Genomic DNA, 15,754 nt, shown 5'->3' on the forward strand with positions numbered 1-15,754 from the left:
ACAAAGAAGTCTACTCGGAGGACCAGTCTCACCTTGCGAGACTAAAGTTGCAATCACCGATTAATGAAGGGGCTTGAATCCACATCCTATACTGGCCCTAGCCCCTCCTTTTCAGGTATGAGGAATACTGAAAGGGAGAAGACAGGAGAAAGATAGAATTTCACAGCCCCTTGTGCAGCCATAAATGTCATATAGAATGAGGTCCCTTTGATTTTCTAAGTGTAACAGGATGTGGGGTGGGAACTTTCCTCTCATCCCAGAACGGTAGCTGAGGACAAAAGGCACTAAGGAGCCATAATCTAAGTTCTGAAAGCCCCCTCCCATCAGGGCTTCCTGGAGACAGTACCTCTACCCCCCAACACACCAGTTCTGTACTGCTCCCCCAAAGTCAGAACAAGGCTGGAAAGGGGGTGTCAGCATTAGAGGGGGTGCAAGACTATTCCCTCCCCAACCTAAAGCTGAGGAGAGAGGCTCCAAGAAAATCACTCTTTGGGGACAGGCAGGGAGCAGGAAAGGAGAGGAAGGGGAGATGGGAAGGAGGGAAGGAGGTGCTAGATCTCAGGACAGGACTTCACCCTCCTGGAAGGGGGTCAAAAGGTACAAACTTCCAGTTATAAAATAAGTAAGTTATGGGAATGTAATACAGCATAGTGACTATAACTAATACTGTTTTGCATATGCATATTTGGAGGTGGCTGAGAGAGTAGATCGTAAAAACTTTCATCACAAGAAAAAATAATTATTTTTTGTAACTATGGCGACAGATGTTAACTAGACTTACTGCGATTATTTTACAGTATCATATCATTACGTTGTACATCTGAAACTAACATCATGTTATATGTTAACTATTCCTTAAAGAAAGAAAAGACTTCACCCTCTTCTTCACTCCAAGCAGCTGGGCCACAGCTGAGGGAGGTGAGCCAAGGAGGTCGCAACTGAGCGAGACTGAAGTGTTCAAAATGATCAGGATTCAGTCTAAAACACTAATATGAGATTGACCATCAACTGACAGAATAAACAAAATGTGGTATTTACATACAGTGGAATATTATTCTGCCTTAAAAAGGAAGGAAGTTCTGACACCTGCTATACCATGGATGAACCTTGAGGCCATCATGCTGAGTGAAACAAAAGAGTCACAAAAGGACAATACTGTATGATTCCACTCATATAAGATATCCAGAGTAGTCAGATTTACAGGCAGAAAGAATGGTGGCTGCCAGGAGCTGTGGGAGAGGGGATGGGAATTTATTATTTAACGCACAGAGTTTCGGTTTTGTAAGATTTCTATTCAGTTTCAAAAAGAGTTCTGGAGATGGTTGGTGGCGGTGGTCACACAACAAAGCAAATATAATAAATACCACTGAACTGTACGCTTAAAATGGTTAAGATGGTAAACTTTTATGTTATGTGTATTTTACCACAGTTAAAGAGAACTTAAAAATACTAAAGGTAGTGACAGATATGTTAATTAACTAGGTGGTGGGAATCCTTCCACAATGTATACGTGTACCAAATCACGGTTTTTATGCACATTTTAAATATCTTGCAATTTGGTCAATTGTATCTCAAGAGCTGAAAAAAAAAAAAAACAAAAACAAAAACTGAAGGTAAGGGGAAAGTTAGAGAATTGGCCCAATATAGTGTAAAGGAATCTACTACCCAAAGGGAAAGAAGATTTCACATAGTATAATCTAAAGTAAGTGCTGTTAAAAAAATTCCTGTAAACATCCCCAGCAAGAATCCTCATTAAATGGATTCCATGTCCTCATCTTTTATTGGCTAACCCTGTCCCCTAGCTCTCCTTCTAGCTGGAAATAAAAAGTCTGGATGAAAACTCTTCCAAAAATATAATTTCTGACATAATGTCAAAATCAGAGGGGTGGAGGTTCTGCAGATGCTCATTAAAATGGGAAATAGTCGGAACCACTTCTAACCTCTTGGCCTCACTTTATACCCTCATATACCAGCGTGTTGAGTGGGTGGAGTACAGAGCTACCCAACAGAATGCTAACTTCAAATTGCTCTTGCTTTGGTTTGAGAGACAAAGCATATAGGTGGAGGAAATATTCGGGGTTCAAGCTTGGGTGTCCGGGAGAAAAGAGGTAGCAATGACAGAAATGGAGTACACAGAAGGGATTGATATGAGAGGAAAATGATGACTGGGGTTAGAGCCGTAGAAAGATACCACAGAACCAGGGTTCATGGGAAGAAATGAGTGATGGTAATAATTGACAGTCTCTCTGAAGATTAAAGACCTTATGAGGATGGGTGCCCACTTTTAAGACCTAGAATGAGCAATAGAGGCCCGTTAAGGACATAGAGGAAGGACAAAGAGATGGGAGCAGGATCAGAATAGTATAGCACCTCGCAGCGGGGGAATGCTTTTCTTCATCATATTCAACAAAACATGGGAAGAGAAGACGCATGTGTTTGCTAATTCAAAGAATGAATGAATGTCAAGGTGGAAGGGCCCAGCATATGACTGGATACAGGAAGCTGATACTCATGAGAGACATCTAGGCTGCAGACATAGATGTAGGGGTAGAGAGCAACAGGCAGAGTGAAATCCCCAGATGAAAACAGATCATCAGGGATGTAAGTGAGAACAGCAGTGGACTGAACACTGACCCTGGAGAATACAAACTGGAAGGGGAGGGAGAGAAGCTGAAAGATACAAAGAAGGAAGAGTCAGGGAGGTGCAAAGATGATCAGTAGACTTTAGACGTCAAAAAGTGTAGGGCCGTGAGGTGGAGGGAGTGATGAGCCTTATCGTATGCACCTGAGATGTCCAGTAAGATGAGGACTGAAAGCTGCTGACTGGACTTGGCACTACAGATGTCCTTGGTGACTTCATCAAGAGCTACCTGAGCAGAATGATGGTAAGGGAAGCCAGAGACCTGCAGTAGGAATTGGAGGGGAAAACAGAAGGCAAAGAAGGGGAGAGAGTGTACAGACTACGCTCTCAAGACATTTGGATGAAAAAGAGGAAATGAACTGGAATTACCCATGGAGGTGCTAAAGGACTTTTAGGGTGAAGAGGCTTGGCATGTTTATAGGTTAGGAGAAGCAACCACAAGTAAGGGGAATGAAGAAGTTAGAGGTAGAGAAGCAAAGTCCTTGAAGAAGCACAGATCTTTGGCAAAAGGACAACTACCCTCTGGGACAGAGGCTAAGGAATGAGAATGGGTGGGAGTGTAGATAAGGTCAGGAGCAGGATGTAGTTCCCACTCACATCTCTAGGGATCTGTTTTTAGTTGGTAGATCATGCAGGATCATGAGTTCAAGTCCAACGTCAGACATAAAGCTTACTTAATTTTTTTTAGGGTGCCTGGGTGGCTCAGTTGGTTAAGCGACTGCCTTCGGCTCAGGTCATGATCCTGGAGTCCGGGGATGGAGTCCTGCATCGGGCTCCCTGCTCAGCAGGGAGTCTGCTTCTCCCTCTGACCCTCTTCCCTCTCGTGCTCTCTATCTCTCATTCTCTCTCTCTCAAATAAATAAATAAAATCTTTAAAAAAAATTTTTTTAAATATGGGGATCTGTTTTCATCTGGGGATTTCACTCTGCCCGTGGCTCTCTACCCTTACATCTATGTCTGTAGCCCAGATCCTCACCCCCACCCCCCATGCCAGGGAGGTCACACCTGATATGATTTTCTTGAGTACACAGGAAGCAAGTCCACCTGCTTAGAATGAAGGCACAGGGCAAATGGGGGTCTTAAAAATAATGATGAAGTTTAGTCATCATTGAAGGAAATGAGAGAAGGAGCTGTAGGTGTTGAGGACCACCACTCAGAATTCAGAGTGGTGATTTAAGGTCTCAGAAGGAGCTTAAGCAGAACCAAATACAGCAGCAAGGTCACAATAGAACATTGCTGAGAAAGGACTGGTACATTTTGTACTTAGGAGGTATCTGAACAAGAGAGATTCAGAGACTGAGAAGAAAGGGAGTGGTGAGGAGTAAATACAGAGTATTTGTTAAGATACTTGGCTATAAAAGAAGGAAAGAAATGGGATGGTAGCCGAGGATCAAGTGAAGAATTTTTTTCCATCAACATCACCAAAGGAGAAGCAACCAAGGGAGACTAAGGGACTGCACAAGGTGTAAGTCAGACAAGTGAGGAAGCAAGAATATGTTAAGAGGGCAAAGAGAATGGATCTGCCCAGGAAAAAGGTTATAGTCTCTGTGTGAAGAGAGGTTTCCCTGGCAACCAGTAGAAAGGCAGACAGGAGATAGCCATACCAAGGAACAGTGGATACATACAGATGGGAGTCATTGCAGGATTTTTCTCAGCAGACCACTGAACCGGAATTTGGATAAGAAAAAAAGACGGGCTTATAGGTATGAAGGTTTTGGAGTTCCTGAAAAACCCACAAGGAGCAAAGTAGGATTTTTGCTGGGTACCTGGTTATACACGGAGAAGACATACACCAATGGATCCAGCAGCATTCTTTGTCCCAGGAGAAACACTGTAGGATGACTGCTCAGGTCTGGCACGGGCATAGCAGGCATGAAGGAAGGTCAAAGGGTCAACCAACTCCTAGGCATCACTGAGTTAGCACTGCAGTAATGACCCTGGAGTCTGGGCTCAAGAGAATACTGGGTGGACTGGGAAGAGCTTAGGAATCAGATACATCAGTAGGGCCAGGTTTGGGTCAGGTGGATTTGGTGAAAGTAACATCAGGATTAGCAACATAACGAGGTAACATAAGGAGTGATTAAAAAACACGCCATGTTTGAGATCCAATTGGTTTCCTTTTTTTAATCTTTCATCTCTGTATTTAACTTTTGAGCATATGGAATAGTTATCATGACTGTTTTAATGTCTTATCTGCTAATTCTAAGATCTGTGTTAGTTCTGGATTGCTTTCCACAGATTGATTTATCTTCCATCACAAGTTCTATTTTCTTGCTTCTTCACATGCCTGGTAATTTTTGACTAGATGCCAAACATTGTGAATTCTACCTGTTAAGTGCTGGACAGTCTTATATTCATATAAATATTCTTGAGCTTTGTTTAGGGATACAGTTAAGTCACTTGGAAATAGTTTGATCCTTTCAGATTTTGCTTTTTAGATTTGCTCAGTGGGCCAGAACAGTGCTCAGTCTAGGGCTGGTTATTCCCCACCAGGCAGCCAAGACCCTTCTGCATACTCAACCCAATGCTCCATGAATCTTGAGGTTTTCCAGTCCAGCTAGTAGGAACAGGCATTATTCTCGGCCCTATGTGAGTACCAGAAACAGTTCTCTCTGATCCTTTTAGATGGCTCTTTCCCTGGCCTCAGGTAGCTTTCTTATACTGATCAGCACTCAGTTGAAGACTCAAGGCGGACACACTGTGTATCTGTGGAGTTCTTTCTCTGGGGAACTGTCTCCTGCCTGGTATTCTATCCTGTGTCCTCCAGCTGCCTTACTCTTTCTGGACTCAGATCCATCTCCTCAACTCAGGAAGTCCACTGCGCTTCACCTGAGAGAGCAGAAGAGAGAGCATCCAAGAATATGAGGGAGCTGCAGAAGGAGCAACTTCACCCCAACAGTCCCCACCATTATACTCCATGGGCCAGAAATGGTGCTAGAAGCAGGAAGCAAGCACCCAGATCTTGATTCTGTTTGCCTTCACAGGCAGCAACCCCTCCCCAAGACTCCTACAGGTAAAGAGCCTTTAAAATACCTTGGTGAGGGGCGCCTGGGTGGCTCAGTTGGTTAAGCGACTGCCTTTGGCTCAGGTCATGATCCTGGAGTCCCTTGATCGAGTGCCGTATCGGGCTCCCTGCTTGGCAGGGAGTCTGCTTCGCCCTCTGACCCTCCCCCCTCTCATGTGCTCTCTCTCTCTCATTCTCTCTCTCTCAAATAAATAAATAAAATCTTTAAAAAAAAAATACCTTGGTGATGGGGCGCCTGGGTGGCTCAGTCGGTAAGCGTCTGCCTTCGGCTCAGGTCATGATCCCAGGGTCCTGGGATCGAGCCCTGCATCAGGCTCCCTGCTCTGCGGGAGGCCTGCTTCTCCCTCTCCCACTCCCCCTGCGGTGTTCCCTCTCTAGAGGTCTCTCTGTGTCAAATAAATTTTAAAAATCTTAAAAATAAAATAAAATAAAATAAAATACCTTGATGATAGGTTTCCCAGAAACAATTAAGCCTGCCTTTGGCCCTTCTGATCCATATTATTCTACCTGCCAGCACCACAGAGCAAAGAGGCTAACCCCAATCCACACAAAAATTGTTTTTCAGTGCACGTCCTTCCTTCACATGCAACAAAATTGCAATTTCACCTCCAAAATATGAAGGAGACTTTTAATTAATAATTAAGTAGTAGACTTAAAATGGATTTTCACTTGAACAGAACACCATCTTTAACTTAAGATGGAATTGGGTAGTGGTTGAGCCCTAAACAAAACAAGCCAGCAAGCAAACAAACCCTGCTTATGGACTCAAACAAAGGACACCATCTGGTAATACAAAGACAACCAAGCCTGTAAGATTAAAACCACAAAAGTCAACACACACTTTAACTTATAAATGAGAAAGTAATTTAATAAACTAAGGCAAATATTTGGGCAAGACCAATTCTATAAAAATATCCACATGGAGGGAACCAACAGCAATTTGTGAATAAATAACAAAGTAAACAATCAGGGCTGCTCCAAGTAGATGGGCAGCACTTAGGCCAGGCTGGTGACCAGACCTAATGAAATCCTGGGGCTGGGACAAAGGTGGGAGATAGGGGCCAATGCTGCCTGACAATTCACAATGTCTGCCCTGGCATTTAATATTTGATCCTCTAGGGATAAGAAATTAACAGCAAATAGTTCATACAATCTGCTCTTAAAACACACCTTTCTGGGACCTAGAGATGTCTTGTAAATATTAACTGATTCATCTTAACGGAACTATTGGAAGAACTCACTCATTGCAATTGTGTATCTGTGCTGTAAGAACTAGCCAACCACAGGGGCTGGTTTTCAATATGATCCCAAAGAGTAATTCCCTGGACCCACTGCTCCGTAGGTCATGCTAGACAGGGGACTAGACCGCTAATCCCTATCTGTTGTCCTATCAACATTCCTATGAAGCACCCATGGCAGTGGGGCTGCCCATGAATAGGGCTGGTCTACACACACACACACACACACACACACACTCCACGATATAGTCAGTCCTCACAAGGAGATGGCAGCAACATCAATCTAGGCATTATCTAGATCCTTGAGGATGTTCTCTCAGGGGAAAGTATAGCATTGGCTCTAATGGGCAGATTTAGGAACAGGGGCAACATATGTTCCCAAGGGCCCAGCATGCAGGAAACGGACACGGTAGTGCTCCCCTCATAGGTAGTGATCCTTCCATACGTTCTCTCCCACCCACAGCTTCACTGACGGTAATTCCTACCAAAAGCACTTCGACACACATACCAGGATGTACTTTGTACCCTCCCAGAATATGATGTACATGTGAAGTTCAATTGCTGTCTCGGATTTGAAACAATGGCTGAGAAAAGGGGTTTATGTCATATTTCTCCTGGTGCCTCTTAAATGATTCACCACAAAGTACATGGGGAAATTGGGTATGAGTTTCCTTCCAAATGGGCGGGCACATAATCTGCATCAGGTCCTAAAACAGCCCTTTGTGGGTGTATGCATGTTTGTATGATCTCATGTCACCTTCACAATAATCCTGGGGGTAGATGCCACTAGCCCCATGTTTTACATATAAGGTAACCATTGTTCAAAGCCACCCAGCGAGGAAGTACAAGAAGCAGAGCTGGGTCCCTCTGATCTAAAGCTGATGCCCTTCCACCACCCACCCCACATCTCTAGCACAGTAAGAATCCCCAAGAGCAATTTCCAGGGGATTCTGTCTGTAAGGTTCTGTTAAGGACAGGATTAACACTAACACCAGGAAGTAAGTTTTGGGGCATTCATGAAGCTGGAGGCCTCACTAAAACTGACATATTTTCTAAAAAGCTTGACCTATTTCCTGGATTAAAAAACAAAAACAAAACAGAGACTGCTCTCCCTACCCTTCCCCCACAACTCCCCAGAACAATAAGACTACATGACCCCAAACCGGAAGTGGAAGTGCCACCGGGATGGGTTGGGATGCTGATGGTGCAAGAGAGGAACCCTTATGGCATGCAGTAAAGCACAAGTGTTTTTCAGTTGGCTCCAGCAAAGAAGTGATCCTCCCCCTTAAAAGACAATGAAAAGTGCCACCATAGCTACTGCACGGTGCTGAATACATACAATGAGAAAACGCTCAGATCCAAACTGAGACATGGCGGTATGGAGGTGAAGTCAGAGCGGATTCGGACGACAAGAGGTTCTGGGGAAGGTGGTGCCCTGGAGAGCCCTGCCCTGCCTGAAGAGGTACAGTGGGAAACTCCAAAAACATTGTAAGATGCCACGTACAAAACAAAACTGGTCTCTGAGCCCATTTGCGTCCGTGACCAGTTCATGATCCCTGGTTAGAGGAAGAAGACCAGACAGATGTAGCCAGCATGGAGTCAGTACTCTGCATATTAGAAAGAAAGACCATAAAGACTGGATTTAGGGTGACCATTCACAGAGGCAAGGACCAAGAACTGAGGAATTGGGGGCCTCCAATGGGGACACACAACACCTGAGGCAGAGGCATGAAACAAGACATGACCTGTCACAGGTCCACTTGAGCAGGGCCGTAAAACTGTTGTCTCTGCTTCCCGGCTCCCACAGGGTCCTTTCTGAGGGGCTAGCGGGAAACACCAGAATCCTACTGAACCATCACGTATTAATATATTTAACAAAATTGATGAGGGTTCTCTCCCAGAGTTAAGCTTCAGTCTTTGTCAGTGAATCCTTCCTAAAGTCCTCTGTTAGAAAGAACCCCTCCAGGTATGGTGACCCGGGCAGATTTTCTTTTTCCTTTTTTGAGTTACGAAAATATCACAAGTTTGAGAACAGTTCCATGACCCCTAAAAGCAATCACTTCCATCAGCTCTAGACAACAACTAATCTAGTTTCTGTCTCCATTGCTTTGCCCATTATGGACAGTTCATATTAATGGAATCATACAAAAAATATGGAAGGCTTCATAAATTTGCGTGTCATCCTTGCGCAGGGGCCATGCTAATCTTCTCTGTGTCATTCCAATTTTAGTATATATGCTGCCAAAGCCAGCGCACCCAGGTGGATTTTAAGTAAGCGTTAGATAAGATGGTGGTACCCAGATACAGAGTCCCTTCTACAGAATGGCATCTAAACAACTTGTGTAAAACTTACGATACCCAAACTCATCATCTGAGTTTTCATTACCAAAATCCTCATAACAGGGATATTGATATAGGTAATCTTAATGCCAAAGCATAAAAATAGTCACCAAGGAACAGACTGAGCACTTTTAAATTAGTCCCTTCTCTGACATTCCTCCCTATTCCTGCCCTCCATGTGAATGGTTGCTGTTCTTGCTTTCTGAGTATTAGAGACATCCCATGCAACAACTTATGCAATAAAAATTAGGTACCAGATAAAAATGAGATCTTGCAGCTCATGCAGGTAATAAAATTGACTGACAAGCTACTCCAATCACAGCAAACCCTTGACACAGTAAATCCAGGTGTAGGTCCACCACCAATGAAGAAAAGATCAACACTAATGAAGCCATGACTGGCCTTTGGAAAAACTGAGGACACCTTCAAATATTTCTGTAAATAACCCTCTTCATGACAGTGTTGAGAAAGTCATCATGATGTGGAAAATGTTATCATGACTTCAAATCAGTCAGGAAAGTACACAACTGAGTTATTTGATCTGTTCTTCATTCTAAGAATTGGCATAAAGGTGTCACTGTAACCTGAACGCTGATAAATATAAGAAAGGAACTGACTTGCATAATTTCTGTCATAATTTTATAGGCAGAGTACCAAGGAAACCTTTTAAAACATGTATTTTTAAAATGCTGGCTTCCATCGTAACTGGAATCACTCTAAATTGCCTTTTCCTGATCCCGGTTACTCTGATGGAGGGAAATGCCTATAACTTGTCTTCAGTCCAATGGCTGATAGGTAGCACAGCCAACATTCCCAGCCTGCTTTTACCACTTTCAAGCCTGGCTTGAGTCTCAGCATTGGCATTGAGTGTTTGCAGACATTAGCAAGGCCCTTAGCCTCTGAGTCTCATTTTCTCTTCCTAGAAGCACAGGAGCTGTAACCTGACCTAGCTATGTCACGGTATTTTTAAAGCTCTTAAAAAAAAAAAAAAAAAAATTGGTTGTTTTGTCAACTCTTAAAAGACTACACCAAAGTAATATACTCCCCTGTGTGGTTTTTTTCTACATTTTTTTTCAACTAGAAACCTTCCAATCGCCAAAACTTTCCATTAACCACATTAGATATGATTTGGGATACAACAAGGGTGCCAAAACTTAGTCAAACATTAGAACCAGCCAAAGTGTTTATTAGGAATCTGTTTCTCAGGCCTCTTCCCCAGAGATTCTAATTCAGTCTGGGGCCTGAGAACCCATATTTTTCAAAATTCTTAAGTGATTTCATTGCTCTAGAATAGGTACTCTCTTACCATCTCATAGTTTTTAAAGGCCCTATTTTCAATAATTGGTAAATCCCAATCCAAGGACTCAGATATTGGAAGTACACTCATTTACACAAAATAGGAAGTATCATCAAAATTCAATATGAACTAAGCTTCTAAAAGCTATATACTAAGTCCCTACAGCATCCCCAGACCAAGCTCCAATCCATTTACCTCCCCAGATTTTTACCAGATGTATATCAGTTACATTTATTAAAGCTTCACAACAAATAATAGTTCCCACCAAATTCAAGAACAGAAGACTCCAGCTAAGCCTAAGTCTTCCATGTTTTAAGTGGGTGAGGTACATAAGAGTAATTTCTTAACAACCCACAAATAGAATTGAATTATAGCTAATTATATTGAGAGGTGCATGAACGTGTTATATATCTCCCAACAGTCGATTTGAACTTTTAATGCTTACTTAAGCTGTGTAATGGATCCTAATTTAGCTAGAACAATCACAGTGGAGTTCACAGAACTTGGGAAAGTCTTCATGATGAACTCAAAATAGTTTAGGCTTTAGTAACTTACATTAAAACATTGGTTTTTTTTTTAAGATTTTATTAGAGAGAGAGAGTGCATGTGCAAGAGCAAGCGGGGGAGGGGGCTGGCAGGAAGGGGTGAGGCAGAGGGAGAAGCAGACTCCCAGGTGAGCAGGGAGCCCGATGTGGGACTCGATCCCAAGATCCCGGGATCATGACCTGAGCCGAAGGCAGATGCTTAACCGATGGAGCCACCCAGGCGCCCACATTAAATCATTGTAAATGGATGTAATATGGTACTCTTGAAGACTCTAACCGATGAAGACCCTAACCAAAGGGGAAAAGATTATGCTCAATCAGCCAGCATCAAATATAGGTGAACTTCACCTAAGCAACAAGGCACATTCCTGAATACAAAAGTGACATTAACAGGATGCTGAGCTTGTGCCTGCAACGATACAAGGCACCTCCCCAGGACCTCATAGCCCAGCCACGTTCCGCTGCAACTCTCACTCACTGACCATCCCCCCACACACACTTAGGGTCTTTATACTTCCTGTTCCCTCTTCCCCCCGACCCAGACAGCCCCAGGGTCCACTCCCTCCCTCCCTCCAGATCTCTGGTTCAAAGGTCATCTGATAGGTACAGAACAACACACACAGCCCTCCTCTCTGTCCTGACTCTGCCTTATTTTTTCACTTGCCACTTGGCATATTACATTAATTTATCTAATAGTTTGTTTCCTCCCGCACACCAAAGTTTGAATTCTGTGAGAACCAGCGTCATTAATACGTGCATGCATACATATTAACATAAGGTCACACATAAGCGCTCTCTGTGTGTATATATATGGATAGTCCTTTTGATTCACTGGACCCAAGTGGTAAAAATTTAGAAGTATTGCTCAACCCAGTATATTTTGTAACCAAATGTAAATTCATAGAGGTAGAAACTGATTTTTTCCAAAATAATTTGAGAAATCACTATTTACAAAAACCTAAGGCAGTCTCTGACACATGCAAAGAACATGCCTTCAAACCTAGGCCGCCGTGCCCTCACCCACACACTCATACTCTCAACCTCCTGCAGGGAGTCGTTCAGCGCTGACTACAGAGAAATTTCAAACACCAGAATGAAATCTTTTTTTTTTTTTTTTAAAGATTTATTTATTTATTTGAGAGAGAGAGAGAGAGAGAACAAGCACAAAGAGGGAGAGGGAGAAGCAGACTCCCCGCTGAGCAGGGAGCCCGATGCGGGACTCGATCCCAGGACCCTGGGATCACGATCTGAGCTGAAGGCAGCCACTTAACCGACTGAGCCACCCAGGCGCCCCACCAGAATGAAATCTTGATGCAAGAGACAAGTTTCAGGGGAGAAGGGAAGAAATAGGTCTTCCTCCTCTCTACCTGCCCACTGATACAGGGTGTTACTGGGGAAGACCTAAGAAAAGGGATGCCAGTATCACTGGCTGTTCATTTGAAACAGAAAGAGGAGAGATCAGGGGTCACCAGAAATGAGATTGAAGCGTAATGAAAACAGGCTCTGGAGCAATTAATTTTTCTATCAAAAAAGTAATTCAGTTCTATTTTACCTAAATCTCAGTTCCACTGAGAGAATACATTAATGTAATTTCAACAACAACAACAACAACAAAGAATGTTTTTGTTTAAAGATTTTATTTATTTGACAGAGACAGAGATAGTGAGAGCAGGAACACAAGCAGGGGGAGTGGGAGAGGGAGAAGCAGGCTTCCTGCTGAGCCGGGAGCCCGACGAGCGGGGCTTGATCCCAGGACCCCGGGATCATGACCTGAGCCGAAGGCAGACGCTTAACAACTGAGCCACCCAGGTGCCCAAAAAAATTAAGTTTGAGAAAATTAAGAAACTATTCAGACTCTGCGTGTTCAAGAACCCTGATGTCAAAGGAGCATGCTAGTTAATAAGCAAGTGCCCCATAAAGCAAATCTACTGATACTTCTGTCCATAGATCTCTGAGCTATTTTTGAGGTTCAGCTTTTAGTGCTTACACCTCTGACCACTTGCTCAGAAGTACTGTGACTGCCTTGTTCTGTTCGAATCAAGCAAAGGTGGAGCATAAAGCTACTCCGAAAGCCATCTCCAAAGTTAGAAACCACCATAGGCTTCTGGTTGTTTGGGTGTTACTTCCTGACCTTCCTATTTTTATGAGAAAGTGCCTGTGACAAAACTGGCTGAAAAAGTACATTGCACAGTAAAAATAATTAGAAAAATAGGATTACAGTTTCAAAAAATTGCTGAATTATTCTGTTGCCTATAGGACCTGATTGTTACCTAACATCAGTCCCCAACACAACATACACACATATTTGTCAGTTCCTTCTTTCTGTGGTCACTAAATTAAAAGTGCTGGACTTGTGAAAAGAACATAAAGGGAAAAATTAAACTATGAATTCTAAAAATAATTTGGTCTCAGGACCCTTTTATAGCCTTAAAAATTAAAGACTCAGAGTTTCGGTTTATATGGATTTTCTTTATCGATATTTGCCTATTTGAAATTAAAGTTGAGACATTTAAAAACAGTCACTTAAAACAATAAATCCATCGCATGACAACATAAGTAACATCTTCATGAGTGCTAACTGTAATTTCCAAAACAAAAAAAATAAGAGTGGTATTGTTTTACAATTTTGCAAATCTCTCCAACATCTGACTTTAACAGCCAACTGGATTCTTATATCTGCTTCTATGTTCAATCTGTTGCAACGTTGTTTTAGTTGAAGTATATGAATAAAATCCAGCCTTACACAGAAAGTAGTTGAAAAAGAGGGAATGTTCTAAGAGCATTTTCAGATAATTGTGAGTATTCTTTGATATCACATCAAACTGGACAAGTGGTTGTTTCTTAAAAGTTAGTTGCAATGTGAAATCTAAAACCATATCAATACGCTTTTCATACTGTTACAGGAAATCCATTAGTCTATCTTACACTTTCCAATGGATCCTTGACCCACACATCGTTTTGTAACACGTCGTATTGGTCATTTTGAAAATATGGGCTCACTGAGTTATGCGAATCTTCTTCCAAATGTTGACCTACTACACAATATTTAAAGATCACAGTTGTTAATTAATATCAACAACAAACTCATGAGAAAAGTCTTTTTTAAGTATTGCAAGCTGAGAAGCTCATAATGGTGGATAAAATTTTCCAAAATTCTAATTATGGCTTGGAGGATCCGACTTTATCATTGGTATCAAATACTCACAGTTGTCTCCTTGAAGTAATAGGCTCACTTCATTCATTTTTAAGAAAATACCTGAGAAACTCCCAAAACTTCATTACTATAGTCTGTCATTCTTACAAGTAAAAATGGTGTTCCACAAAAAAAAAAGTGACTAGCTCAGCTAACAACTCAAGCATACAAGTGGTTTTCTTTTTGAGACACAATAGTATTGCAGTATACAGCAGAAGTGCCTTATGGATAATTTGCATTTCATCACACAGATTATAAAGATATAGAGTCAAAGGTTGAGCTTAGTAACACTGATAATGTTTACTGCTTCAACAAAGATATTCTTTTTTTTAATATTTTATTTATTTATTTGACAGAGAGAGACAAAGCGAGAGCAGGAACACAAGCAGGGGGAGTGGGAGAGGGAGAAGCAGGCTTCCCACTGAGCAGGGAGCCCGATGCGGGGCTTGATCCCAGGACCCCGGGATCATGACCTGAGCCGAGGGCAGACACTTAACCACTGAGCCACCCAGGCGCCCCCAACAAAGATATTCTTAAACAAAACTATTTTCTTCCCCTGCAATCGTCTGGCAATGAAGACCACACTGGCTACAGTGTTGACTGCATGGTTTGGTGCCTTGATTCATTCCAAGGCACCAGCAGTTTTACCCATCGTCTCTTTTGTACCACTGAGCAAATGTCAATACACTAAAAAAAGGCAAATAACATCTTAGTATTATAAAGAGAATAGTTTTGAACCACAGAGCTCCTGAAAATGTCTTTGGAACCCTCAGAGGTCCACAGGACCCCACCTTGAGAACCAACTGAAACATTCTGAACAAAACCATCAATAGTCAATGAAAGTAAGAGAAGTAGTCAGGATGAAGCCAATGATGAATGGGTTATAACTAAGCAAATACAGCTACCACACCCTAAGCTGAACTTACTTATTTTTTAATTCCTTCCGAGTTCTGAAGTTTAAGATCTGCATTAAGAGAACCTACAGATAATCATGGTAAAGCTTGAGCAAATCTCAAGTTCAGTCTTTCCAGAGCTCTCTGATCCATGCCCGACATCTGAGAAGATCTTTAGGTTTAAAAACGAGGAATCCAAAGGAAGCTTTGCAAACACAGATCATCCCAAAAGATGACACAACTCTGAGGAGGATGAGATTATACCACCTACAGGACCATTTTCTTTCAAAGTGGAATAAAGAGAAAACACGAGACACCTCCCAGACAGGTGGGTGGCCTAGAAGGATACGGGACCTCAGCACCCCAGGCTGTGCTGTGTGTGGGTCTGACACTTACTTTCCAAGAGAACACAGCACAATCAGTGTCTCTGTGCTGGATTCACCATTTGCACACTGAGCATCACACCAGCCTCAGAAATTCGGTGTGGGGAGCAAACGACTTAAGATATGGGACTGCATGGACATAGGTAACCAATTATTAGGGTAAGAGGCCATCCTGCTTCCAGAAAGAAAATAAAATAAG

At 42.5% G+C, this 15,754-nt stretch overlaps 1 protein-coding gene and 1 non-coding gene across 4 annotated transcripts in view; both read right to left on the reverse strand.

The window, feature by feature from the left end:
- The window catches only part of PRKCH (protein kinase C eta), a 222,938-nt gene that overhangs the window by 129,404 nt on the left and 77,780 nt on the right, over positions 1-15,754 (reverse strand). The gene's annotated exons all lie outside the window — the stretch shown is intronic.
- On the reverse strand, positions 9,052-9,158 carry LOC113910599. The gene has a single exon (XR_003516112.1). It is a non-coding gene; the product is annotated as a U6 spliceosomal RNA (small nuclear RNA).

This window comes from Zalophus californianus, chromosome 6 (assembly GCF_009762305.2).
Source record: "Zalophus californianus isolate mZalCal1 chromosome 6, mZalCal1.pri.v2, whole genome shotgun sequence".
NCBI classification, from domain to species: Eukaryota; Metazoa; Chordata; class Mammalia; order Carnivora; family Otariidae; genus Zalophus; species Zalophus californianus.